Raw genomic sequence first — 27,123 nt, 5'->3', positions numbered from 1 at the left:
AGTTCTAAGTTCTAGGCGACTGATGACCTCAGATGTTAAGTCCCATAGTGCTTAGAGCCATTTGAACCATTTTTTCCATGTTACAGTGGAATTGTAAAACATGTTACAACAAAAGTTGTTACAAACTGTCCCATGTTACAGAGAACTTTTAACTAATTTCTGTACATTAACGTGAAATTATAACTTGTTGCCCCATGTTACAGCAAAATTGTAGCTAACTGCGACAAGTCACAAGAAAAATTGTAAGAAATACCCCTATGTTACCGTGAAAATTATAACAAATTACTACATGTTACAGCAAAAATTCTAACAAATTACCCAGTTTTACAAAGACTTCTAACAAATTATCTATGTTAAAGTCAAATTAGTGACAAATTATTCACATTACAATGAAACTGTAATCAAACACCCCATAATACAATGAAAATTGTAGCAAATTACCAAATACACTTATATGTTACAGCAAAATTCACTGAACGCCTGCAAATAGTAGAGTTCCACCAGAGCTTGAAGGCAGACCACAGACGCAACACAACATGGTCAAAACAAGTTCTGCATCAGTCACATACCGATCGTGCTGATATGAGACTATTAATAGATGTAACGTCATATGTTTCACAAGCGTTCAGTGCTGTTGTAAGATAGTTGTATACTACTTTATTTTTTGCTTGGCATCATATTGTGTAATGGTTGCAGTCTGTTTGTAGCCAAAAACATTCCATAGCTAAAGTAGTCTGCATGACTGTTAGATTTTGTGTACCCTGTGGGACTTTCCCAACGGAAGTATGTCAGTTGCACCAAGTATAGATTACAAGATGACCATTAAGTTTGAAATTCGGGAAGGTAATCCAAGATGGTGGACCAATGACATTACAGTCCAAGATGGGGATCCAGTATGTCACCGACGATGTCAGAATCCAAGACGGCAATTGAAGATGATTGACCTAGATATATGAGTGCAGCCTGCAGTGTTATCAGTCCAAAATAGCTGTTCCAGTTTTCCATACCACATCCTTAGTCTTACTAGCCTTCAAGTGGAGTCGCCTGTTGTACACTGTACACCATAGTTAAAGGCCGATCATCATCACGAAATGTCATCACAGAGTCATCACCTCACCTCCAGACAGAAAAAACAGACTTGCACACGGTCATTCCTATCTTTCATTGTTTATTATTATTATTATTATTATTATTATGGCTGCCCGGGCGTGGCAACCATAATTTGGATATGGAGTGGGACGTGACCAGGTAGTGACTAAAATCTGGTGGCATGAAAACGATTAGTGACAAATAAGCGCCAACTTGTATAAAACAGTTACTTAGCTTTATTGAGAGCGAAGAGTGTACCGTAGATACAGTTCCAATTAGTGTCGTGGACTCGCATTCGGGAGGACGACGGTTCAGTCCCGCGTCCGGCCATCCTGATTTAGGTTTTCCGTGATTTCCCTAGATCACTTCAGGCAAATGCTGAGATGGTTCCTTCGAAAGGGCACGGCCGACTTCCTTCCCCATTCTTCCCTAATCCGAGCTTGTGCTCCGTCTCTAATGACCTCGATGTCGACGGGACGTTAAACACTAATCTCCTCCTCCTCCTCCAATTAGTGTCCAAAGAATATTCCTGATTCGTGGCCTAAGACGTTATACAATACTGAATCACACAGCGAGCTAGCTAACCAGACAACGAACGACGGCACTGACGACTGGAACGAGCTGTCTGCAAGACTCTCTGACTCGGGGCCAGCGCTCCTGTTATATCGTGTAGCCAGAGGGCGCTGTAGACCCCCAGCTCAGCAATGGCGCGACGTCTTCGGTCGGCGGCAACGCCGTGCGCCGCCGGCGGTCGCGACGGGAAACTGTGGCAAGCGAGGCGACGGCAAGGCGCGCGCGCTATTCGGTTGGGTCCGTGGATACAACAATTATTATTATTATTATTATTATTATTATTATTCATTGTGTGTGTATGTGAGTTTCCGTAATTTTTTTTCCTTGCTCCCTCAGCATGACAGCTTCCTGCTGTAGATGGTGTGGTGTCTGATACATCTGGAGAGTTGCAGCAGAAATGAAGTCAGAATGTTGGCACACTCCATGTTGCGGCTCCCAAGACGATGGAGTGGAAACCAAGTCTGCATATAGAACTACTTTCAGACCTTGCGTTTCCTCTATATCCAATTTCTGCACCGCTCATTGAGCCTCAGTTAAGTCATCTTAGAATGCTGTTGTTCAGTACTGCTTGTCAACTGATTGCCAACAGATCGAAGTGAATTGTATGGGGATGCTTCATGAACTCAGATATTCTTTTTGCAAATTTAGAGAACCAAAATTTCTCATAAAGGCCATGAATATAAGAGAAATCAGAGCTCAGGCAGAGGCATACAGAGCCGGCCGGGGTGGCCGAGCGGTTCTAGGCGCTACAGTCTGGAACCACGCGATCGCTATGGTCGCAGGTTAGAATCCTGCCTCGGGTATGGATGTGTGTGATGTCCTTAGGTTAGTTAGGTTTAAGTAGTTCTAAGTTCTAGGGGACTGATGACCTTAGAAGTTAAGTCCCATGGTGCTCAGAGTCATTTGAACCATTTTTAGAGCCGGCCGAAGTGGCCGTGCGGTTAAAGGCGCTGCAGTCTGGAACCGCAAGACCACTACGGTCGCAGGTTCGAATCCTGCCTCGGGCATGGGTGTTTGTGATGTCCTTAGGTTAGTTAGGTTTAACTAGTTCTAAGTTCTAGGGGACTAATGACCTCAGCAGTTGAGTCCCATAGTGCTCAGAGCCATTTGAACCATTTGAACCATTTTTAGAGGCATACAGATAGTCGTTTTTCCCTCGCTCTGTTTATGACTGGAAGAGGAAAGGAAATGACTAGTAGTATAAGGTAGCCTTAGCCACGCATCATATGGTGGCTTGGAGGGTATGCATGTAGATGTAACTGAATGTCCATTTAGCATCTGAAATAGATAAACTGCCTGTTGGCCTCTGTCTCGGTTTCTTCAACTGACGTTTTTTGATGATTACGTGGGTCACTCCAAAAGAAATGTACCACAACTTTTTTTTAAAAATCCATCTTTTGTTCTATATGTTTGAAAGTTTTATAGTGTGTAGATACATCCTTTAGGAACAAGATTTTCATTTCTTCACATAATTTCCATCCCTCTCAACTGCCTTACGCCATCTTGGAATCAGTCCTGTATACCCCTATGGTACAATTCTGGACCAACCTGTTGGAGCCACTCTTTGGCAGCGTGCACAAGGGAGTCATCATCTTCAAACCTTGTTCCACTAAGAGAGTCTTTCAGTTTCCCAAAGAGATGATAGTCACATGGAGCCAGGGCAGGATTATAAGGCGGGTGTTTCAGTGTTGTCCATCCGAGTTTTGTGACCGCTTTCATGGTTTTTTGACTGTCATGTGGCCGTGCATTCTCGTGCAACAGCAAAACATCCAGCTTTTGCCGATGTGGTCGCACACGACTCAGTCGAGCTTGAAGTTTCTTCAGTGTCGTCACATATGCGTCAGATGGTGGTTCCACTTGGCATGATGTCCACAAGCAAGAGTCCTTCGGAATCGAAAAACACCGTAGCCATAACTTTTCCAGCAGAAGGTGTGATTCTGAATTTTTTTCCTTGGGTGAATTTGCATGATGTCACTCCATTGATCGCCTCTTCGTCTCTGGCGAAAAACGTTGGAGCCATGTTTCATCACCTGCCACAATTATTCCTAGAAATTCATCTCCACCATTCTCGTACTGTTCCAAAAGTTCGCTGCATACCATTTTTCTTGTTTCTTTGTGAGCCACTGCCAACATCCTGGAACCCACCTGGCACAAACCTTTTTTAACGCCAACACTTTCAGTTTTCTGCAAACACTTCCTTCCCCTGTCCCAACGTAGAGCGACAATTCGTTCACTGTGATACGTCTGTCAGCAGTCACCAATTCGTTAACTCTCTGCCCATTGTCTGCAGTGTGTGCACTACGAGGCCTGCTGCTGCGGGGACAATCCTCAATACTGCCGTACCCGCTTTCGTCATGTAACCTGCTTGCCCACCGACTAACTGTACTGCGATCGACAGCAGCATCTCCATACACCTTTTTCAGGCTCTTGTGGATGTTTCCGACGGTCTCGTTTTCACAGCACAGGAATTCTAAGACAGCACGTTGCTTCTGACGAACGTCAAGTGTAGCAGCCATCTCGAAGACATGCTGTGACGGCGCCATTCTCGGGAACAAGTTGAACTAAGTTTGAAAACAATCGGGAAGGATGTATCTATGCACTCTAAAACTTTCACACATGCAGAATGAAAACTGTATTTTTACAAAAATAGTGTGCATTTCTTTTGGAGTGACCTTTGTATTTTGATGTTTCGCCAGAACCTGCGGGTGGCATTGCTGGTGGCGGTCTGGAAACAAGCTCGGGGCCACAGATTACATGTACCTATTGTGCCAATGTCTGAGGGATTTTCCATGGTCATTATCACTGTGGTTCTCGCCTTGCTACCTGCAACAATTGTCCACTGCAACATGGAAATCCAGAATTCACCTTGAGGGTTCCTTCTTTCTTGTTCAAGCTATTGTCATGTTTGTTGATGGATCTCTATGGCTTTCATGAACAAGTGGGCATGGTAGCCCTCCTCCACAGCTAGAACTTACATGCCAGTGAATTTTATTACGTGGTTGGTCTGACACAGCATACTCCACCATGGTCAGTTTCTCCACCTGCATCAGCCTGCAATACTTTTTATGTTTGGTGATACTGATGTTGATGGATCGTCCAGTCATTACAACATAGACTTTTCGATGTGCATAGTGTATGTGGTATATTTACGACATTGCGAGAGTGCAATTTTGTACTTTGCTGATATGGGACACTCTTGGTCAGTTTGCAAATAGTTTTTATGCTGTGTTGGGTCAATATATGGCCGATTCTGTCCGTCATCCTAGGGATGTTTGACAGAAAGGGCATACCTGACATTTGTTCTTCTCATGCGTCACTTTGCCGAGAGTTAAATTTTGTACACTTCTTATGGAACTGGTGGAGGACACACAAGTCCTCAGAATGCTTTCCAAGTGTAGTATCTTGTGTCCATTTTGCAGCGGCTTACATATTTGGTTAACGCACATTTTTCCTGTATGGAAGCTATCACTGATAGTACCAAAGCGGACCTCTGGATCCTTCCTTTTAAAAGTGCTGAGAAAAACTTAGAAAAATCATCAAAGAAACGTCGACCAAGGAACCTGAGACAGACGCAACTGGCAGATTGTCAAGAAGTGCCCATGAAAGCCTCAATAATATTGTATCTGATATAGACTTTGAAGTTATAGTAAGAATAGAGAATATCTGATGGGGTACAAAGGTGCTTTTCAGTGATATGTGTAATGGAATAAAACACAATGCAACTTTTAAAATATTATTCATCGTTATGTATGTAATTTCATGCAATTTTCATACATCGTTAATATACATTTTTTGTACTTTGCTAACCGTGCAAAGTTAAAAGTTGTCATTCTCTGTTTTCTACATCATTCCTATGTATCACACTCAATATTTTCCAAATAACTGTTTTTATATGCTTTAAATTCCAACTGTATTACTTGCAAACCAATTGGTATGCCATCTGAAAACTCCACTTGTATGGAATTTCTGTTTATAGGAGTAATATTAGCTGACTTACGTATAGCACACATACAAGCACTTATATACTTGTCTAACGCACCCTTCTCATCGTGAATTTTAAGTTCCAACACACAATTGACATCATCACTGAAGAGTGGTTTAATATGCATTCACCATAGAATGAGCGTGGCCATGACGATCCATAATGTAGTGCGTAAGTTGTATAGGTTCATGACACTTGGGCACTTTAAGCACGAGCACTTTCTTGGGTCTTTAGATGTTAACTCCGTCGTATCACCTCCAGACATGTTGACAATAGACGCACTGTCGCTGTCAAAGATATAAATGTCTCAACAGACTTAATTTTAGTAGGTTGTCATGCCATCCTCTGTGTTATACAGCTTGACAGCTTGCTGCACAGTTGAACTCACTGTATATCACGGAACTGCTTCGTTTGTACCACACTGGACACTCTCTATTTCACTATTAACATCAAACTCTATCTCAGGTGCTAAAATGACATTAACGTGCTTTCAGCTGTTGACAGTCAGTTGATAAGTAGTTTTGAACAGCAGCATTCTGAAATAATTTACGAGAGACTTGTGGGGTGGTGCTCCGGTGTTGGATGTAGCAGAAACAATTCTATGTCACGCTCTAATATATCAGGCACTGGTTCAGAGAGTTTGTCTGCTTGTTGACCTGATATCTGCTGCTGCTACTGCTCAAATGTATGAGGCACTGCATCATCTATAAGTACATAAGCGAGGTGTTGTGCTGAGGAAGGAATAAAAGAAACCTAGGTCAACTCACTTGAACACACAATGAATAATGATAATAATAAACATTGAGAGAGAGGGATGTGTTAGTACTTACATCTGTGTGAGTTAGCTTTTCTTCTGTCTTGAGGTGGTAGATCTATGATGGCACTTCGTGATGATGATCAATCTTTCAAAATTATGTACAGAGCACAGATAGTGAGTCCATTTGAGGGCTAGTAATCCTGGATGTTGAGGATGAGTGATGGGTAGGTGATTACAGTGCCACAGAAATTGGAACAACTGTTTTGGACTGGTAATGTTGCAGGCGCCAGTTGTGTACCTAAGCCAATCATCCTGAAGGAAGCAAGAAAGGAAGATTGTAACGTTTCAAAGTTGGGGAACAAAATCGCTCGCTACTCACCTTGAATCGCCAATTTTGATTCTGATGTCACTGATGACCCCCTGGATCGCCATCTTGTATTTTAAACTTAATATTCATATTGGACTCTATACTGAGCACGAGGGCCGTACCTCCACCGTGATGTCAAGGAGAAACCCCGTAGGATATACAGAAGCTGCGATCTATGTAGTTTAACCAACTTCTTCTTCTTCTTTTGCTTGCGCCTGTGTCCTGCAGTTTTCGCACGGGCGGCATGGTTACAATCGAGTTTGGCAAAGTTAATGTGAAGGGGTGGCCGGATGCCCTTCCTGCTGCCACCCTGTACTCCCCGGGATGGAATCAGTGTACCACAGCTGTCTGCATCTAGTGCAAATCATGAAATAGTGAGAACGTGTTTCAAATGTCTGCGAGTCGTGTAACTGAGGCGGGACGTAGGGACCAGCCCATTATTCACCTAGGGGGATGTAGAAAACTGCCTATAAACCACGTCCAGGCTGGCCAGCACACCGGCCCTCGTCGTTAATCCGCCGGGCGGATTCGATCTGGGGCCGGCGCAGTAGTTTGACAAACTATGGAATGTTTTTGAGCTATAAACAGATCCTTCAACTGTGACACAGTATGCTCTCAGGAAATAAGATCCAATAAGATACCACTATATTGGAGCTATGAGGTTTCTAGTATCTGCACTGAACACTGAAGTCGTGTACTGACATGTTGAGCTGGGTCTGTGGTCTGCCTTTAGCTCTCATGGAACACTACTTCTTTCAGGCATCAAGTTAAATTGTCTGTAACGTAGTGGTGTACTAGGTAATTTATTATAATTTTCATTGTTTGATGGGATGCTTTGTAACAATTTTACTGTAACGTGGGGCAACTTGTTCAATTTTTGCAGTCACACGGGCCAATTGTAAAAATTTCACAGCAACATGGGGCATATTACTACACTTTCACTGTAACAGGCAGATGTACGTGACAAAGTATTATGTAGTCTGCACTGATGAATGTACAAATTGTTCAGTTTCCAGCCATATTTCCTTTCCTCGTAATACAATGCCAGAAAAAAGTAATAAAACCTTACAGTGATTTCCAGTTCACTCAAGCTTTATTGTTGTACCAGTGCATATAGAGTACATGAAATTATTACATTTACAGATCAATAGCACAAGTGGTTCTGAGGTAGCAGCTATCGACCCATGCTGAAACACCCGTATTAGTATGTGGTATATCCTCCGTGCGCGTTAGTGCAGGCACTAATTATGGCATCCAGTCGATTGTACAGATGGTGAATGCATGGGATGCATTATGTCACGCCTGCTCAACCTGTTCATCTACTTCTGTAAGAGTTGTTGGTTGAGCTGGCGCGTGAGTCACTTCTGGTCCCATCATATTCCACATGTGGTCAGTTGGAGACAAGTACAGTGATTGTGGTGGCCAGGAATATTGTTGCACATCTTGCAGAATAGATTGAGTTTCACGGCCAATGCATAAAAAAAAATGGTTCAAATGGCTCTGAGCACTATGGGACTCAACTGCTGAGGTCATTAGTCCCCTAGAACTTAGAACTAGTTAAACCTAACTAACCTAAGGACATCACAAACATCCATGCCCGAGGCAGGATTCGAACCTGCGACCGTAGCGGTCTTGCGGTTCCAGACTGCAGCGCCTTTAACCGCACGGCCACTTCGGCCGGCGCCAATGCATCAGCGAGCATTATCGTGTTGCAAGAACACATCACCTCCCTGTTGCAAAAACAGCAAAAGAACAGGTCTAACAACATTCTGCACGTACCGAACACTGGTAAGCGTTCCCTCCAGAAACACTAAAGGTGAATGAGAGTTGTAACTTACCACATCCCAGACCATAAGGCCCGGGGTGGGGACAGTGTGTCTTAGATGGATACACTCTACGAGACAATGCTCACCAGGTTTACGTTGTAGGCACAAATGTCCATCACTTGTGTGTAGGCAGGATCTGGTTTCATTACTGAAGATCACGGTGCGCCACTCCATCTTCCAAGTGATCCCCTGATGGCACCACCTGAGCCTGGCACATCAATGCTCATCAATGTTGTGGCATGACTGGAAGACAGGCTAGAGGTATGCGTGTCCATTGTCTCACCGCTATTAACCGGTTTGCAACAGTTGATGTTGACATGTCTAGGCTCGCAATCCCTCTGTCTGTGCTTGGGGAGCTGTACGAACTGCTGCTGCTGCCCTTACGATACGACGATCCTAGCGGGCGTCTGTGGTGCGTGGGTGTCCAGAACCTCGTCTGTGGGTGTGAGAATGTTCACATGACCACTGCTACCAGCATCGTTGCACAACTGCTGCAGCATGTCCAACTTGTGTGGCAGTTCTCCGAAAGGAGAAGGCCACAATTTGACCCCTTTCAAATTCGCTCGGTTGGCTGTAGGAAGCGCAAGTGCATCTCCATGGCAAGGTCACCTGCTTGCTTCACATGTTTGCACCATACTGCGCCTCCTGGCTGTGGGCATTCCCTATTAAAGGGTTGACACAGAGAGAGCTCTGGTAGCTATGCCACTACGCTCTCTGTTGGCGAATGATGCTGAAACCATCATCAGCACAGGTGCATTAATTTTTTTCCAGCAGTGTATATTCAGAGTCTGAACTTCGTCCAAAATATTTCAGAGAAGCCTTCATAAAATCAAACTCCCCATCACAATGATTGTCGGAAATATGTTGCTACAGTTGAACATATTTCAATGTCCTGCAACCTACCAGGCTCATAGAATTTCTCAAAGTCAACATGCATCTTTGTTCCACATCACACCTCCTGACACTCACTACTGTGACTAGCAAAAGACCTCCTACACAAGCACCCTTGTGGAGGAATGATACCGGTATTTGTCAGGATATTATTTAGCATGTCTGTGGACCCCCCCCTCCCCATGAACCGCGGTCCTTGCCGTCGGTGAGGAGGTTCCTGAAGAGGGGCAGCAGTCTTTTCAGTAGTTGCCAGGGCAATAGTCTGGATAATTGACTGATCTGGCGTTGTAACACTAACCAAAACGGCCTTGCTGTGCTGGTACTGCGAACGGCTGAAAGCAAGGGGAAACTACAGCCGTAAGTTTTCCCGAGGGCATGCAGCTTTACTGTATGGTTAAATGATGATGGCGTCCTCTTGGGTAAAATATTCCGGAGGTAAAATAGTCCCCCATTCGGATCTCCGGGCAGGGACTACTCAAGAGGACGTCGTTATCAGGAGAAAGAAAACTGGCGTTCTACGGATCGGAGCGTGGAATGTCAGATCCCTTAATCGGGCAGGTAGGTTAGAAAATATAAAAAGTGAAATGGATAGGTTAAAGTTAGATATAGTGGGAATTAGTGAAGTTCGGTGGCAGGAGAAACAAGACTTTTGGTCATGTGAATACAGGGTTATAAATACAAAATCAAATAGGGGTACTGCAGGAGTAGGTTTAATAATTAATTAAAAAATAGGAGTGCAGGTAAGCTACTACAAACACAGCATAGTGAACGAATTATTGTGGCGAAGATAGACACGAAGCCCACGCTTACTACAGTAGTACAAGTTTATACGCCAACTAGCACTGCAGATGATGAAGAAATTGATGAAATGTATGATGAGATAACAGAAATTATTCAGGTAGTGAAGGGAACGAAAATTTAATAGTCATGGGTGACTAGAATTCGAGAGTAGGAAGGGGTAAGAAATGAAAGAGGATGCCGCCTGATAGAACTTTGCGCAGAGCATAACTTAATCATAGCTAACACTTGGTTCAAGAATCATAAAAGAAGGTTGTATACATGGAAGAATCCTGGAGATACTAGAAGGCATCAGATAGATTATATAATGGTAACACAGAGATTTAGCAACCAGGTTTCAAATTGTAAGACATTTCCAGGGGCAGATGTGGAATCTGACCACAATCAGTTGGTTATGAACTGCAGATTAAAACTGAAGAAACTGCAAAAGGTGGGAATTTAAGGAGATGGGACCTGGATAAACTGACTAAACCAGAGGTTGTACAGAGTTTCAGGGTGAGCATAAGGGAACAATTGACAGGAATGGGGGAAAGAAATACAGTAGAAGAAGAATGGGTAGCTGTGAGGGATGAAATAGTGAAGGCAGCAGAGGATTAAGTAGGTAAAAGGACGAGGGCTAGTAGAAATCCCTGGGTAACAGAAGAAATATTGAATTTAATTGATGAAAGGAGAAAATACGAAATTGCAGTAAATGAAGCAGGCAAAAAGGAATACAAACGTCTCAAAAATGAGATCGACAGGAAGTTCAAGATGGTTAAGCAGGGATGGCTAAGGGACAAATGTAAGGACGAAGAGGCTTATCTCACGAGGGGTAAGATAGATATTGCCTACAGGAAAATTAAAGAGGTCTTTGGAGAAAAGAGAACCACTTGTATGAATATCAAGAGCTCAGATGGAAACCCAGTTCTAAGCAAAGAAGGGAAAGCAGAAAGGTGGAAGGAGTATATAGAGGGTCTATACAAGGGCGATGTACTTGAGGACAATATTATGGAAATGGAAGAGGATGTAGATGAAGATGAAATGGGAGATACGATACTGCGTGAAGAGTTTGACAGAGCACTGAAAGACCTGTGTCGAAGCAAGGCCCTGGGAGTAGACAACATTCCATTAGAACTACTGACGGCCTTGGGAGAGCCAGTCCTGACAAAACTCTACCATCTGGTGAGCAAGATGTATGAGATAGGCGAAATACCCTCAGACTTCAAGAAGAATACAATAATTCCAATCCCAAAGAAAGCAGGTGTTGACAGATGTGAAAATTACCGAACTATCAGTTTAATAAGTCACAGCTGCAAAATACTAACACGAATTCTTTACAGACGAACGGAAAAACTGGTAGAAGCCGACCTCGGGGAAGATCAGTTTGGATTCCGTAGAAATATTGGAACACGTGAGGCAACACTGACCTTACGACTTATCTTAGAAGAAAGATTAAGGAAAGGCAAATCTACGTTTCTAGCATTTGTAGACTTAGAGAAAGCTTTTGACAATGTTGACTAGAATACTCTCTTTCAAATTCTGAAGGTGGCAGGGGTAAAATGCAGGGAGCGAAAGGCTATTTACAATTTGTACAGAAACCAGATGGCAGTTATAAGAGTCGAGGGGCATGAAAGGGAAGCAGTGGTTGGGAAGGGAGTGAGACAGGGTTGTAGCCTCTCCCCGATGTTATTCAATCTGTATATTGAGCAAGCAGTAAAGAAAACAAAAGAAAAATTCGGAGTAGGTATTAAAATCCATGGAGAAGAAATAAAAACTTTGAGGTTCGCTGATGACATTGTAATTCTGTCAGAGACAGCAAAGGACTTGGAAGAGCAGTTGAACGGAATGGACAGTGTCTTGAAAGTAGGATATAAGATGAACATCAACAAAAGCAAAACGAGGATAATGGAATGTAGTCGAATTAAGTCGGGTGATGCTGAGGGAATTAGATTAGGAAATGAGACACTTAAAGTAGTAAAGGGGTTTTGCTATTTGGGGAGCAAAATAACTGATGATGGTCGAAGTAGAGAGGATATAAAATACAGACTGGCAATGGCAAGGAAAGCGTTTCTGAAGAAGAGAAATTTGTTAACACCGAGTATAGTTAAGTGGCAGGTAGTCGTTTCTGAAAGTATTTGTATGGAGTGTAGCCATGTATGGAAGTGAAACACGGACGATAAATAGTTTGGACAAGAAGACAATAGAAGCTTTCGAAATGTGGTGCTACAGAAGAATGCTGAAGATTAGATGGGTAGATCACATAACTAATGAGGAGGTATTGAATAGAATTGGGGAGAAGAGGAGTTTGTGGCACAACTTGACAAGAAGAAGGGACCGGTTGGTAGGACATGTTCTGAGGCATCAAGGGATCACAAATTTAGCATTGGAGGGCAGCGTGGAGGGTAAAAATCGTAGAGGGAGACCAAGAGATGAATACACTAAGCAGATTCAGAAGGCTGTAGGTCGCAGTAAGTACTGGTAGATGAAGAAGCTTCTACAGGATAGAGTAGCATGGAGAACTGCATCAAACCAGTCTCAAGACTGAAGACCACAACAACAATGTCTGTGGAAGAGTGGTAGCTCACAAATATAAATCCGACTACCCCGCAAATCGAGTATGATCATTAAATCCTTTCGCATATGGGTCACATCTGCAGACTCCCCAGCTGTCACCATTTAGAAATCTCCTGGAATTATTAGATGCCTTAAGTATAACGTGAAACACAGTTTATGTGAGGAATCGCTTAATAATCACTTAAAATGGCATCCTAAGCTGGACATTAGATTGTTTTCACCACATCAAGATGTACCTGCTCCCAAAATCATTGTTACGTAAGGAACCAATAGCCCAGGATCCACCATGTTGGTCTGTGACATAATAGGGATGGGAAAACCCCAGTAAATCTGACAAACATGTGGGCTGCACCAGTATTCCGCCGGCCAGAGTGGCCAAGCGGTTCTAGACGCTACCGTCTGGAACTGCGCGACCACTACAGTCGCAGGTTCGATTCCTGCCTCGGGCATGGGTGTGTGTGATGTCCTTAGGTTAGTTAGGTTTAAGTAGTTCTAAGTTCTAGGGGACTGATGACCTCAGAAGTTAAGTCCCATAGTGCTCAGAGCCATTTGAACCATGTGAACCAGTATTCCTGGGTCTGCCATCTTAGATTTCAACCAGTTTTCCATTTTTTATTTTCCCACCATTCCACACTTAGGGTAAGTATCCTACTTCCACAATGACATCAGAGAATTAGGCGTTATTTTGAATTTACCGCTAATTTTTTAATTTCCCACCATTTTATACATAGGAAAATTGGCCTACAGCAGTGGATGGGTGGAGGGAAGGGAGGGGGGGGGGGGGGGTGGAAATCTGGCGACAGTGCATTATGTTATAGGGGCAGGTGGAGTGCAGAAGTCTGGCAACAACGCAGACTGCAACTGAACTGGCCCAGCCATGCTGCTTGGGCAATATTGAATGTATTCAAAGGATGGAGGGGCGAGCAATCAAAGGGTTGTTAGACAAGCGAGAGAGTGAAACATAAATGTTAAAGAACTGTTATTCGCGAGTACTCAAAGAAAGACACCTTAAATCTACCAAGCACTTGCTCATGAAATTTTATGAACTTTCGGAGCAGAAACCGAGAATATTTTCAGCTCACTACATAAATAAAGGGTGTTTAACGAAAGTGTCACATATTCCTACTAGTGGTAATATTGGTCAAAACTAGGAGAAACGTTCCAGACCAAAAGTCAGTAACCAGTACTTGCTCAGATATTAGCCATTTTAAGTGTGATGGGTATTACATGGTATTTGGTTTTGAAAACCATCACAAAATATGGCGTAGCGTATTACCAAAATGTGTTCGTGTGGCAGATGCAAACCCTCGAGCAGTCATTGGGGTGAGTAATCGGGATTGCATTCAGTGTATGAGCAGGAATTGTTGGTAAAAGACTCATAACGTCATACACTTTTTCAAAGAGATTAACAGGTGCTGTGCTTTACCAGTTGCTACATAATGATTTACCATTGCAGAAAGCGTTACCCTTGCAAAAAGACAATGACTTTGGTTCATGTGCGATTGGGCACAACTCCATTTTCTATAGATCGTACGACAGTGTCTCATCACAACGTGTCATGGGAGATGAATAGGTGAGGAGGCCTGGTGGCATGGAATCCCCCTTGACCATACATGAATCTGATGAATTTCTGCCTATGGGGACGTTTAAAGGTATTAGAATATGCCCAACACATCAACAGTATCCAGACATTACCGGAACATGCGACCATTGCATGTGATGCAATCCAAATGGAGCTACGTGTATTCGAAAGAAGGCGAAGTAAGGCTGACTGATGTGTCAGGATGCTTGATAATCATCTGCAGCAATGCCTATAGTGTAACTTCTACATAACAGACAGATGAGAATGAGTGGATAGTGCGGCCCATATCTGATCTCGTATTGGTTTCCGCGCATACATTTATAGGAAATTTTCTTGTAGTTTTAACCAATACTACCTAACATGGGAATATGTGAGACTTTTTTAAACATCATAGAGATTGTACAGCTACAATTAGGCAGATAAATGATCACACGGATATATACAAGCAGTTGATCTTCCCACACTCCGTCCGCAAAGGAAACGGAATGAAATCCTAAAAGAACCCTACAACGCAATCGTCACACTTAAGAGAACGCTCATGCTTCACTTAGGGTGAAAAAGAAGCAGACCATCTCGAGTCAGTCGGTGCACATGACTCTCTGGGTTTCCCAACCAAAAAAACTATCTGACTTCACGACTGTAGGTTGACAAGATCACCCGAATTCAAGTTACAGCGTTGAAAACAGTTTCACCTGAGAATTTGTAATAGCGATCATCGGGTTCACTGCTACCTCATCATCGGTAGAACGCCGGCCGGGGTGGCCGAGCGGTTCTAGACGCTACAGTCTGGAACCGCGCGACCACTACGGCCGCAGGTTCGAATCCTACCTTGGGCATGGATGTGTGTGATGTCCTTAGGTTAGTTAGGTTTAAGTAGTTGTAAGTTCTAGGGGACTGATGACCTCAGAAATTAAGTCCCATAGTGCTCAGAGCCATTTGAACCATTTTGAACCATCGGTAGAACAAAACACCCATCACTTACTTATGAATGAAACTAATTTACGAAACCACTTCTAAGCAGAAGTTACTTCGACAGCTATCAGAACTCAGGCCTCTGGTCTTTATATTCATGTGACAAAAAGTAACATGAATTGTACTAATGTTTCAATACTAGAACTATACCACCCTTCGTTCTTTCATATTAGTATGGAACCAGCGACACTGTACAGCTTCGCATGGTAGCAAGAACTATCTACAGCTGGACGACTTGTCTTATGTGGTGCCAATAGTTTGTACGCACAAACCTTTCTCGTCAATGTGTCTATTAGCTGCCGGCCGCGGTGGTCGGGCGGTTCTAGGAGCTCCAGTCCGGAGCCGCGCTGCTGCTACGGTCGCAGGTTCGAATCCTGCCTCGGGCATGGATGTGTGTGATGTCCTTAGGCTATTTAGGTTTAAGTAGTTCTAAGTTCTAGGGGACTGATGACCACAGCAGTTGAGTCCCATAGTGCTCAGAGCCATTTGAACCATCTATTAGCTAAAACTGTATCATTTCTCAGAGTAAAACATTGTCCATAATAGACTGCAAAATTTTTCCCTTTATTTGCTACTGGCCGATTTTTCTACGTACTAACTATCAAGCAACATACGGAATACCTCTATGCAACATACCGCAACAGATGTAACATATAAATTATTCCATCAGTACACGTCTGGAACCGCACATAACTCTCATTACGTCCATAGTCTGACTGCAAACAGATAGAAAAACGTGGTGGGGGACTTAAAATCATCATAGTTCAGCTAATTTGCACGATATATTTAAATAATTAAGAACACAAACCATCCTTGTTAATCATTCTATCAATTATCCAAAACTGTATCAAAATCTCTACAGTAGTTCCTAAGATTAAACTTCACATACAGACAAAAATACTCAGCGGGGGACATTAATTTAGTAAAATTTATAGGTAATATGGGCAACTGGGGCCGTGATATCCAAAATATTGGATGCTGGTTCATATGACTCATATGAAATGCTGAAACTTAAATCTTTTATGTTGTATGCAACGTATCACACATTGAGTTATCTGCTGAGATGTCCTGTAAGACCCGACAAAGACCAAACTCATGCAATCGGACCGGCCAGAGTGGCCGAGCGGTTCTAGGCGCTACAGTCAGGAACCGCGCGACCGCTGCGGTCGCAGGTTCGGCTCAAATGGCTCTGAGCACTATGGGACTTAACATCTGAGGTCATCAGTCACCTAGAACTTAGAACTAATTAAACCTAACTAACCTAAGGACATCACACATCCATGCCCGAGGCAGGATTCGAACCTGCGACCGTAGCGGTAGCGCGGTTCCAGACTGAAGCGCCTAGAATCGCTCGGCCACACCGGCCGGCGGTCGCAGGTTCGAATCCTGCCTCGGGAATGGATGTGTGTGATGTCCTTAGGTTAGTTGGGCTTAAGTAGTTCCAAGTTCTAGGGAACTGATGACCTCAGAAGTTAAGTCCCATAATGCTCAGAGCCATTTTTGAACCATGCAATTGGATCGGAATTGTGGCGGGAGAGACTCTAGCAACTGCCAGGACTTACTGCGACGCAGAGGTGACAAAATCTGATTCTAGATTTTACTCCTCTGAAATAAGCAGTTTAACAGACTTCTTTCGTCTCACTGTCACACACGCTGAACTGACAAAAGTCACGTGATAGCTATATCTACATATACAAATGGTGGTAATGTCACGTACACAAGGTATAAAAGGGCAGTGCTATGGCGGAGCTGTCATTTGTGGGCAGGTGATTCATGTGAAAAGGTTTCCAACACGATTATGGCCACACGATGGGTATTAACAGACTATGAACGTGGAAAGGTAGTTGGAGGTAATTACATGGGACATTCCATTTCGGAAATCGTTAGGGAATTCAATATTCCGAAGTCCACGGTGACAAGAGTGTGCCGACCAAATTTCTGGCATTATCTGTCACCAAGGACAACGCACTGGCCGACGGCCTTCACTTAACGACCAAGAGCATTGGCATTTGCGTAGATTTGTCAGTGCTAACAGACAAGCAACATTGCGCGATATAACTGCAGAAAGCAACATGGGATGTACGACAAACGTATCCGTTAGGACAGTGCGGCGAAATTTGACTTAATGGGCTACGGCAACAGACGACCGACGCGACTGCCTTTATTAACAGCACGATATCGCTCGCAATACCTCACCTGGGTTCGAGGAAATATCGATTGGACCCTAGACGACTGGAAAACCGTGCCCTGGTCAGATGAGTCCCCATTTAATTAATACACTCCTGGAAATTGAAATAAGAACACCGTGAATTCATTGTCCCAGGAAGGGGAAACTTTATTGACACATTCCTGGGGTCAGATACATCACATGATCACACTGACAGAACCACAGGCACATAGGCACAGGCAACAGAGCATGCACAATGTCGGCACTAGTACAGTGTATATCCACCTTTCGCAGCAATGCAGGCTGCTATTCTCCCATGGAGACGATCGTAGAGATGCTGGATGTAGTCCTGTGGAACGGCTTGCCATGCCATTTCCACCTGGCGCCTCAGTTGGACCAGCGTTCGTGCTGGACGTGCAGACCGCGTGAGACGACGCTTCATCCAGTCCCAAACATGCTCAATGGGGGACAGATCCGGAGATCTTGCTGGTCAGGGTAGTTGACCTACACCTTCTAGAGCACGTTGGGTGGCACGGGATACATGCGGACGTGCATTGTCCTGTTGGAACAGCAAGTTCCCTTGCCGGTCTAGGAATGGTAGAACGATGGGTTCGATGACGGTTTGGATGTACCGTGCACTATTCAGTGTCCCCTCGACGATCACCAGTGGTGTACGGCCAGTGTAGGAGATCGCTCCCCACACCATGATGCCGGGTGTTGGCCCTGTGTGCCTCGGTCGTATGCAGTCCTGATTGTGGCGCTCACCTGCACGGCGCCAAACACGCATACGACCATCATTGGCACCAAGGCAGAAGCGACTCTCATCGCTGAAGACGACACGTCTCCATTCGTCCCTCCATTCACGCCTGTCGCGACACCACTGGAGGCGGGCTGCACGATGTTGGGGCGTGAGCGGAAGACGGCCTAACGGTGTGCGGGACCGTAGCCCAGCTTCATGGAGACGGTTGCGAATGGTCCTCGCCGATACCCCAGGAGCAACAGTGTCCCTAATTTGCTGGGAAGTGGCGGTGCGGTCCCCTACGGCACTGCGTAGGATCCTACGGTCTTGGCGTGCATCCGTACGTCGCTGCGGTCCGGTCCCAGGTCGACGGGCACGTGCACCTTCCGCCGACCACTGGCGACAACATCGATGTACTGTGGAGACCTCACGCCCCACGTGTTGAGCAATTCGGCGGTACGTCCACCCGGCCTCCCGCATGCCCACTATACGCCCTCGCTCAAAGTCCGTCAACTGCACATACGGTTCACGTCCACGCTGTCGCGGCATGCTACCAGTGTTAAAGACTGCGATGGAGCTCCGTATGCCACGGCAAACTGGCTGACACTGACGGCGGCGGTGCACAAATGCTGCGCAGCTAGCGCCATTCGACGGCCAACACCGCGGTTCCTGGTGTGTCCGCTGTGCCGTGCGTGTGATCATTGCTTGTACAGCCCTCTCGCAGTGTCCGGAGCAAGTATGGTGGGTCTGACACACCGGTGTCAATGTGTTCTTTTTCCCATTTCCAGGAGTGTATGAGCTGATTGTAGGGTTCGAGTGTAGTGCAGACTCCATGAAGCCATGGACCCACGTAGCCAACAAGCCACTGTGCAAGCTCCTGGCGGCGCCATAATGGTGTGCGCTGTGTTTACATGGAATGGAACGGTTCATTGACTGGTAATGCCTATGTTCGGCTGCTTGGAGACCATTTGTAGCCATTCGTGGACTTCATGTCCCCAAACAACGATGTGCCATCTCACTGTTCCACAACTGATCGCGACTGCTTTGATGAACATTTTGAACAATTCGAGTGAATGACATGGCCACTCAGATAGCTCGGCATGAATCCCATTTATGGGACATAATCGAGAGGTTAGTTCGTGCACAAAATCCTGCACCCACGACACTTTTGCAATTAGGACTGCTATAGAGGCAACATGGCTCAGTACTTCTTCAAGGGACTTCCGACAACGTGTTGAATCCACGCCGCGTAGAGGTACTGCACTACACCGGTCAAAGGAGGTCCGACACGATATTAGGAGGTATCCCATGACATCTGTTATCTCAGTGTACAGCTCTATTACAGGTAGATACTGTGGTCTTAGTTGGGATCTGTTGTGTTTCAGCTTTTTCTGTTATCTTAGTAAAACTGCATTAATCATCCACCAATATCTGATATTGTTAAGACAGTATAAGATTTACACATGATTGATTCTTAAAACTGAAATACAGATTTCGTCACTTACTTCATACAGGCACTAATTAAGCTGATGTTGAGACGAAGTCAAGTAATCTGTCACTGTAAGGAGAAAGAACTCAGAACGACTTGTAAATGCAGTCATAAAATATGCTCTACGTAACTTTTAGTTTTGTATTTTGGAAATGATGTTATACAGGGTGATTCAGCTGCCCATGCTGATGTTTTATGCAACCCGAAGTGTTGTATCTGGTCTACAAACGGCACCTGCATGAATTTTCATATTCTGTCGCTCGCTACGTGCAAACTATTAGTCCTACAAAAAAAAAGAACCGAACCTTTTGTAGGACATTTAATGCAGTTAATGACTGATTGAATTGGAACATTCATACTGTAATATTACAAAAGTTGTTATTAGCCAATTCAGATTAGAACGAATGAAAGTCCGTATGACTGCATTAGTTATTTAATGTAGTTCATTCAAAGACCAACGACTGGTTTCGCTCCTTAAAGTTGCATCCTCAGATGCATTATTGTATAAAGGAATTACAATTTTTATATAATAAAAATCGTAGATGAATATAAAGAAACTTGAAAAGCTTTCACCACAAGTGCTTTTCCGTATAGTTACTGTTAAACTTTCGTTACGGAGGCAGTATTATATGGTACTGTTGATCGTCAATTTTCACATTCATTAGCTACAAGTCATGACTTAATGCCTGATGAGAACTGCGATGTTCCAAGGTGTTGCTATAAACGAAAGTTAGTGATCCATCAACGGTTGTCATCAAACTAAAAGGCTGTTAAACACGGATGGTGGGCGTCCTAAATAAAATCCATAAGATGAGAAAATGTGGGTGTGAAAGTTCCTGTAATAAAAGAATGCGATCATTCAGGAAACAGGTGCCAGTTGTTACAGTAATTAAAATAATAAGTCAAAAGAATCGCAGTTATAGAGGTCAGTAGCTCCAGGGTAAGAATGAAAATGTAACTCACCAGTAAACGGGAGAAGTGCTAACTGGATTTCGCACAACAACGCATACGGTTAGTTGAGCATACTTGCGTGTGTAAAATTCGGTAATGACCATCGTCAACTGGATAAGATCGGCTCACCTAGAATCTATCCCTGTAGTAGAAATGGATCGTAGTTGGAGTGGATCCGGATCCAGAAGCGCACCTAACGTAGTGACAAAGTGCCGTCGAAAGAAGAAGGTGTCCTTAAAGTTAAGACCACACTTAGCAGAACTCCAGTGGAGCAGAGTGGTGCCGCACGATGCGTGTCTATTAGTACACCGCGTTTGAACTGTAGTGGTGCTACAATGCGTAACAAATTTTATATGGAAATCGTTAGGTAACCTCCGAGAAAAATGGATGAAAGTAACATCCCTTTGATAATAATTTCTTAGTTATGTCAGGAAGGAGACTATAAATTTATATATGTGAACGTTGGTGGCCTAGGAAAGAATAGCGATCTGGGGATCTTCTCACGATCAAATTTAGCAACAAAACTGGAAAGAAATACTTTGAATATGCCAGGCCCAAAGGATAACCAGTCACGAGGCTCCGACTGCCTCACGTAGCAAGGAAGTTTTTCCATTAAAAGCCTATTTGATGAGACCTTTAACCTTATACAAAATTAGATGACCAATCGAAAAATGTGTTCATATACAGACACAACAGAGCCTGAAGAGTTTCTGAAAAGCTTTTGGAATACTGCACCAAAGTTTTAGGATTTATTGTCGCGAGATCTGTCTCAGTCTGGAATGTGTAGAGAACATGATTCTTGCCTCTTGTGGTGTCTTACACAGTTTTTTAAGATAGGTACAGTGTTGTTGACAATGAAGCGACTAAAGAGGCAGAGTTACAATACCTAAATCATAGAGGGACCAATTTCGAAAATAATGCTATCCAGATACGGGATAGATCGAAAGATTATCTGAATTCCATGCAAGGAAGTTTGATCTGGCAAAAGGACATTGTAAGCAGTACTCCCATTTCTTTGCCAGTTTCTTTCCAAATGCTGCGTTTTCTGTTACTATTCATACACACATCAAAAAAAGTTTTGCATCACCTCAGTTTCCAGAACTCCTGAAGATAGACGTTGACTATGGATATTGTATCACAGACACAGTCCCTTTGACTGTTCAGAGATATCACTAAACCCGCCCAAAGATGTAAACATCCACGCATGCATGAGCGTCTGTTAGACGGAGGGGGTCCGACAGCCGATCAGTTCCAGTAATTCCATCACGTCTCATGGTGTCTGTAGTTCAACCATGCCTATACGGTCAGTACCGCGGTTCGATCGCGTCCGCATTGTTACTTTGTGCCAGGAAGGGCTCTCAACAAGGGAAGTGTCCAGGCGTCTCGGAGTGAACTCAAGTGATGTTGTTGGGACATGGAGGAGATACAGAGAGACAGGAACTGTCGATGACATGCCTCGCTCAGACCGCCCAAGCGCTACTACTGCAGTGGATGACTGCTACCTAAGGATTATGGCTCGGAGCAACCCTGATAGCAAAGCCACCATGTTGAATAATGCTATTCGTGCAGCCACAGTACGTCGTGTTACGACTCAAACTGTGCGCAGGAGGCTGCATGATGCGCAACTTCACTCCTGACGTCCATGGCGAGGTCCATCTTCGCAACCACGACACCATGCAGCACGGTACAGATCGGCCGAATAACATGCCGAATGTACCGCTGAGGATTGGTATCACGTTCTCTTCACCGATGAGTGTCACATATGCCTTCAACCAGACAAACGTCGGAGACGTGTTTGGAGGCAACCCGGTCAGCCTGAACGCCTTAGACAAATTTTCCAGCGAGTGCAGCAAGGTGCAGGTTCCCTGATGTTTTCGGGTGGCATTATGTGAAGCCGACGTACGCCGCTGGTGGTCATGGAAGGCGCCGTAACGGCTGTACGATACGTGAATGCCATCTTCCGACCATATCGGCAGCATAATGGCGAGGCATTCGTCTTCATGGATGACAATTCGCGCCCCCATCGTGCGCATCTTGTGAATGACTTCCTTCAGGATAACAACATCGCTCGACTGTAGCGGTCAGCATGTTCTCCAGAAATGAACGCTATCGAACATGCCTGGGATAGATTGAAAAGGGCTGTTTATGGACGACGTGACCCACCAACCACTCTGAGGGATCTACACCGAATCACCGTTGAGGAGTGGGACAATATGGACCAACAGTGCCTTGATGAATTTGTGGATAGTATGCCACGATGAATGCAGGCATGCATCAATGCAAGAGGACGTGCTACTGGGTATTAGAGGTACCGGTGTGTACAGAAATCTGGACCACCACCTCTGAAGGTCTCGCTGTATGGTGGTACAACATGCAATGTGTGGTTTTCATGTTAGAGCTGACAACTCTACGCAAACGCTGCTGCTTTCGGGCGTTAAGTGAAGGCTGTTGGCTATTGTGTTGTTCTTGGTGAGAGGTGGTGCCTGAAATTTGGTATTCTCGGCACACTCTTGACGCAGAGGATCTCGGATTATTGAATTCTCTAACGGTTTCCGAAAGGGAATGTCCCATGCATCTAGCTCCAGCTAACATTTCGCGTTCAAAGGCCGTTAATTCCCATCATGCGGCCATAATCACGTTGAAAACCTTTTCAGATGAATCACTTGAGAACAAATGACAGCTGCGACAAAGCATTGCCGTTTTATACCTTGTGTAAATGACCCTCCCACCATCTGTATATGTGCATGCATATCGCTATCGCTATCATATGACTTTTGTCCTCTGTATATGTAGTATGTTGTCATCAGAAAAAACTACTTTCGTCCAACAGTAACTGTTCGCTCTCTCATTGCTCGGTGAGGGGGCACTTATGAACAGTAAATCATGAAATATTAGTTTGCCTTATTACGTAAATGAATAAAAATTTTACTTAACCTTTAAACATTTCTTTGTCACAGGAGTTTTGGGTAATTTTGCAACTGTCATTGTCTTTGAATACATCACCTGATGCACTAATTAACAGACTGTTCCCTTGCAGTTCAGTGTTCGACACTTACAACAGTATAGGTTAATCTGAAACTTAAACTACTCGCCAGTGCTACACAACGATTTTGACTGCTGTAGCTGAGGTCTTGAACTGGCAGAGCGCTTCCGTGCTGGGCTCGGCTCTATGTTGACCTCCATTGGGAGAAGGGAGGCATAATCTTTAGGTTTACCTCCCATATTTCATTGCATATTGCAGCAAACTGTGGGTAACGCCTGTGATATCGATATGTGTAGACAGATTTGGTTTGACACCACGTATTTTTTTTTTTTTTTTTGTTTGGCTTGCGTTTTTATCGCTGGTAAAACATTTCGAGAAATGTCCTAAAATTTGAGAGCACGGTGGCAGGAATCGGCATTAGCTGCGCAAACACCGCCAAGCAGAGCTCTCGTGCTACGCTGTCAGAATGTCAACGCATTTGTCTGTTTACTTGTGTGCACTGCAGGCCGTTCATTTCTGCTTCAACATTCGTTGCGCCCACACATGTACACGAATAAAAGTTGGATGCACTATTTTTATACGGTGAATGTAAAAGAGATGCCGTAAAAACAGTACAGCGGTATAGGACTATCTATGCGGCTCCCCAATGTCTGACGCGCCAGGTAATTGCACGAATCACAAGTATTAAGACGCTAGTGCGAACAGACTGCTTCAACGCCAAAAAGAGGACAAGAAAGAAGACTGCAACTGACAGAGAATACGAAGTAGCTGTTCTGGCAACGACGATAATGAATACGCACAGTGGTACGAGACATATTGCCAAGGAATGTGGAATCAACCAGACGAGAGTCATTCGTGTCCTGTATCGGCAGAATTTCCATACCTATCACCTGTCACTACATCAGGCACTCGACTATCGTGATTTGGAACGTCGTACAGAATTTGTCGGTTTGCCCTTCAGCAAGTGAGAGACGACTCTATTTTTTACCAACGTGTGCTCTTTACCGATGAAGCTACCGACGCTAATGTAAATTTGCATAACGTGCTCTACTGGACAGCCAAAAATCCGCACTGGCTTCGTCAGGTGCAACATCAACGGCGGTGGAGCGTAAGCATATGTTGTGCCATCATAGGAAATTACGTTGTGGGACCTTACTTCATCTCAGGCGTTCTAAATTGACATTCGTACGCACACTTTCTGACAAACATTCTTCTGGTTCTACTAGAAGAGGTACCGCTGGATATTCGACAATGCATTTGTCTGCAACACAACGCTCGTCCAGCTCACTCGTCCTGTGTTGGAACGCAAATACTGAATGAGAACTTTTCTGGACGTTGGATGAGACGAAATTCTGTTGCCAATTAGCCTGCGAGGTCTCCCGATTTGGCTCCTCTCGATTTCTTTCTTTGGGGAGCACTCAAAGGTGCAGTCTATGAAGAAGCCCAAACTATGACAGACGACATGTGACGTCGAGTTCGCCACTGCGTGCTCTACCATATCATCCACTGTAATTAAATCTGTTCATCGTTCTTTCGAACGGCGATTGCAAATATGCCTTTCAGTCCATGGTCAGCAGTTTGAACAGATGCTTAAAAAAAGATTAAAGTTTTTTTAAATACATAATTTATGTTATGTGATTCGCGTGGTTACCAAATAATTGTTAGTAAATTATTTATTTCATTTACGTGTGTACGAAATTGCGTTGCAGTATCAAATAAGTCGACAGCGTGTATTGTACGTAGCTGGTAATACTGTCATTACGCGCTTACGTTCAGTAAGAAACGACGTTTCGTTAAGAAGAATGTTTATTTTGTGGTGTACAGATGGTCACCAAAATATTTTAATAAAATGTTTAGTCCAACGAATTAATCCCATATGATATAATTTAGAGCAGTGTAGATAGAGACAGTTGTCCGACAGCATGCATTTTATCTCTAAGAAGCACACAGCCACGTATAGAAAAAGAGAGGTCAAATCTTCCTTCTAAAATTTAGATATTCAATGCAGTAGTTGCTTTTTGCAACGTATAAGATCTCTTTATTTTTGAAGAATGAACAGTTGATGCCTTTGTTTCAGCTCACGTAAACCTGGGAACGCTTTGTGATACGCTAGATTCTACTCTATGTCGTATTTTCATATACACCATTCGTAGTTGAACGTGCATCTAGATCGTAAGTTGGTTCAAGCGGAAATAAAGTTTTATTCTCGTAGCGCAGGTCTACCTTACGGTATGCAAGTACGCAGCCTGGTCCGAGACGCCTGCCTGGCAGTCTCTGCAACGCAAATATCGTTTCCGGCCACCGTTCTCTCACATTCTAGGACATTTCTCGAATATTTTTACGACAGATTTCAGCGTTAACATTAACAAACGCTATATCACTGTAATTGTCTTCTCAATAGCTGTCGATTACAGTTGTAAAAAGTATTCGGTTTCATTTAAAAAGAAGTACTTACTTAAATATCTCAGTTAATACCAACGCTAAAAACATTTAGCCGAAAACCGCTATTCGGTATATATATAAAAGCAACACACACACACACACACACACACACACACACACACATTAAAATTCCAATAAAATCGGTGAAGAATTTTCGGAGAGATACGATCTTGAATAAACGAACATTTATGTTTTTATTTACATAGATAGGATTACAGTGATCCCTTTTTCATCATTTTTTCAGGCTGTCTCTCCCACGTCTGTGAGCATGGCTCAGGAAGGCGAGTTGGACGCCGGATTCTTTTCTTTAGCGCTCGGCGGCCAAGACGTGACGTCCGTCAGCCTCACGCCGATGGACACTAAGGTAGGCGGCAATAACGACCGGCGTTAAGTAAACTCTCTGGCAATCTCCGAGCTCCCTGCAGTGAACGACAAAAATTTTGAAATACTTGCAGAAGATGCTGCAGGACAACTTTCAGAAACCTATGTAAAATCATATTACACCGCTATCAGCTGCTGCGAAAATCATATTAATGAATTTGAAGCCATTTTGACTATTTTTCGACCATGACTCTCAAGAAATATGTAAAAGTTTTTTTTTATTACCGCTACCAGTCACAAACTTTGTCACCTATTGTATCACTTATTTATTTAGCAACATTTTTCAAGGGTTAAACCCCATCTTCAGGCTAAATGGCATTAGAAAAACAACTTTACAATAAGGTCATACTGATGTTACATAGTCTTTTCGTAAATGCTGCAAACGAGACTGCCACGCCAGAAGAACAAAGATGACCACAGAATTTACGAAAAGCCTATGTAACATTAGTATGACCTTATTGTAAAGTTATTTTTGTAATGCCATTTAGCTTGAAGATGAGGTTTAACCCTCGAAACATGTCGCTAAATAAATAAGTAATACAATAGTTGACAAAGTTAGTGACTGGTAGCGGTAATTTAAA

At 43.8% G+C, this 27,123-nt stretch overlaps 1 long non-coding RNA gene across 1 annotated transcript in view; it reads left to right on the top strand.

Annotated features, from left to right (window-relative positions):
- The window catches only part of LOC124555560, a 229,892-nt gene that overhangs the window by 135,003 nt on the left and 67,766 nt on the right, over positions 1-27,123 (top strand). Inside the window, exon 3 of the long non-coding RNA XR_006968561.1 lies at positions 26,406-26,525. This is a non-coding gene — a long non-coding RNA (uncharacterized LOC124555560). The remainder of the gene's footprint in view (positions 1-26,405; positions 26,526-27,123) is intronic.

Source organism: Schistocerca americana, chromosome X, assembly GCF_021461395.2.
Source record: "Schistocerca americana isolate TAMUIC-IGC-003095 chromosome X, iqSchAmer2.1, whole genome shotgun sequence".
Classification (NCBI taxonomy): domain Eukaryota; kingdom Metazoa; phylum Arthropoda; class Insecta; order Orthoptera; family Acrididae; genus Schistocerca; species Schistocerca americana.
Note: the sequence above shows the minus strand (reverse complement) of the source record. Positions and strands in the feature narration are given on the sequence as shown.